Source organism: Vicia villosa, unplaced genomic scaffold (assembly GCF_029867415.1).
Source record: "Vicia villosa cultivar HV-30 ecotype Madison, WI unplaced genomic scaffold, Vvil1.0 ctg.002116F_1_1, whole genome shotgun sequence".
NCBI lineage: Eukaryota > Viridiplantae > Streptophyta > Magnoliopsida > Fabales > Fabaceae > Vicia > Vicia villosa.
The window spans coordinates 170,993-174,090 of NW_026705844.1; positions in this window are offsets into that span (position 1 = coordinate 170,993).

A 3,098-nucleotide genomic window follows, 5' to 3' on the forward strand; every position below is an offset into this window, starting at 1 on the left:
ATTACCCTAAAAAAATGGCTCAAAATTTAAATTTTAAACTAGATTTTCATTACTTTGATTTTGAACTTTTAATGTTTAAAAATATATTTAATTTATACCATGCTAAAATATTATAACTTTAATGGATAAACTTTTTATAGTATTATAAGAATATTTAAGAAAATTCATTCAAGATATCTTATTAATTAAAGTCGTTAAGTCATTGAAGTATATTTTGGAGTCAAAATCTTATTAATTAAAGTCGTTAAGTCGTTGAAGTATATTTTAGAGCCAAAATTAGGGTTATTTGAATAATTTCATTATTACTTACTTATTTATTTTATATTATTTAAAATAACTGATTTTTCTCCCACTAACTAATTATTTTAGTAATTTATCATATTAATTAATTAATTTTATATTATTTAAACTAACTAATTTTTCTCCCACTTACTTAATAATTTCTCATATTTATTTTTAATTGTTTAATAAAATTAATTTTTCTTCCACTAAGTAATAATTTATTTTTAATTTTACACTATTTAAATAACTAATATTTCTCCAACTAACTTAATAATTTCTCATATTTATTTTTAATTATTTAATAAAATTAAATTAACTTTTCTTCCACTGAGTAATAACTTATTTTTAATTTTATATTAATTAAAATAACTAAGTTTTCTTCCACTAACTTAATAATTTATCATATTATTTTTAATTGTTTAATAAAAAAGCTTCCCCAAAACAAGTATGTAATTATACTATCATCTTAATTTTAATTGTATTTTTTTCAACATCGAAAGTAATATATAATTCATGTTTTTCAACCTAAGTCTTCGTGTATTTCACAAAACTTTTAGATATTTTATTTTTGGTTGATACTAATTATTTAGAGAAGGTAATAGTTGTGCAGATTCTCTGGCGAATATAGGTCTAACGATTAATGATTACACTAATTATAGTAGCATTTCTAGTTTTTTGAGGGCAGATTTTGTAAAGAATAGGCTCAGTTTGTCATTCTTTAGGTTTATGTCGCATTGAAAGGGTTTTGGCCGATGTCCCCCCTCCTTTTGTATCAGTTTTTTTTGTTTAATCTTAATCTCTTATTCAAAAAAAATAAAACGGAGTTTATGAGTTTTAATTTTTAACTTCAATCTCATACTATATGATCATCCAAAATTTTTTCATCAAAATTTTCCGCGAAAACTTTTAATAAATAATTAAGTAATTAATTAAATAAATAATTAAATATAATTAATTGTTAACTATTAATTATCATTATTATTATCATTAATTATCATTATTATTATCAATTAAAAAAATGGTTGAAAAAATTGGACTCTAAATTACTCCCACTCACTCCACTCATAAATAACTGCACAATTTCTTTAATGAAATTCATTTTAATCTCACTCATATCATTCTCCATTATACTCCATTTGAACCTCACCCATGTTATCTTCGTGTATAAGTTATTCATATTTCATCTCAATAACAATTTTTTATTTTCTCATGTCATTGAATCACACACTTAACTATTTAATCTCAATCACAATATTTTACTTTTTATATCATTGATAAATGTTTTATTTGTAGGTACTTTGATATTACAAGATGCATTTAATTTTAATAATTTAGACTAATATGGATTTTTATTTATTTTATAATTCTACATCTTTTTGTTTTAATAATATTTTTATTTTATAAATGATTTCTTAAACAAAAATATGGCACCAAAATTAAGGATAATTTTGTAATTTCATAAATTATAATTAATTATTTATTTATCTTATTTAATTATCTCCATAAATGATTTTCCACTTGATTCTTATTGGTTTTATTTATCTTATATATTAAAGTTGTTAAATCTCTTATTTCCTAATTCCAAATTTTTTTAAATTTTTATATAAAAAAGATAAATGATTAATTAATTAATTAAAATTAAATAAACTATCATAATCCATTAAGACAAATAGAAAGAAACCACGCACATGTGAAAAATAAAGACTTTCGAATTTCGTAATTCTATTTTTTTTTTAAATTTATATAAAAAAGATAAATGATTAATTAATTAATTAATTAATTAAAATTAAATAAATTATCATAATCCATTAAGACAAATAGAAAGAAATCGCGTACACATGAAAATAAGGACTTTCTATTGCTTCCACTTTTAATTAATAGGATTCTAAATTATTTATAAATATTATTAAAAAATTTATATAATAATTATTCAAAACTTATTCGTGCATCGCACAGGTGTATGTCTAGTTAAAAAATAAAGATGATTAATCAAATTTAATTCTAGTAAGGATTCTCTAAAAGATCGGACCTCCTCTTCTTTCTTCCCCATATCCAAATTCTTTCGGCCATTAAGTAGCTTTCAAAATTGGTGGTGCGAAGCTTCTTTGACTGCTCCAACTCTAACCTCCTTTTAGGTTGTCGCTCGCTTCACCCTTCAATCTCTTTAAGTTGCATCATACTTGGTCTCTTCAGCGCTGATTCGGTTTCGGCGACGGTCGCTCAAGGCAGATTGACAAACAGTTGCGTCTGATATGGAGTCGTGATGCTTTCTCATTCTTTTAGTTGGCTTATTTCAGTTGAATACTCACCAAATTTTGGTTTTTTCGGTGGCGAATCAGGTCTTCGACGACTGTTGTATGCTGCCACTCGGTTGTAGTGCTCTGTTGGGTGGAAGTTCTGACGTTTGTGAAAGCTCATTCTCCAATGGTTCTATTGCAGGTTTATGTTTTTGATGCAAAGTTGGGATATATCCTGAGCTTTTGATTCTTTGATTGGCTTCAAATCTGTTGAGATTTACAAGTCTCAAGATTTAAGGTTTCCCTCTTTGCACAAGCAGTCACTTAATATTTGCATCAGTCTTTCAAGATTGAAGTGAGATCGATATCATATTTGTATCATTCTATTTGATGTTGGATTGTTGGACTCGAAAGAGTCGTTTTGTTTTTTTTAAGAGATTGTTGGTTCGTGAATCAGTCTGTGTTGGCGGTTGGTTCATAGACAATGTTAAATGTCAATGCTCACACTAGACTTTTTTATGCCATTTAATTTCGTGCATGTTTGCGAGTTTGTCGAATAATGCATGTTGTGCGTGTCCT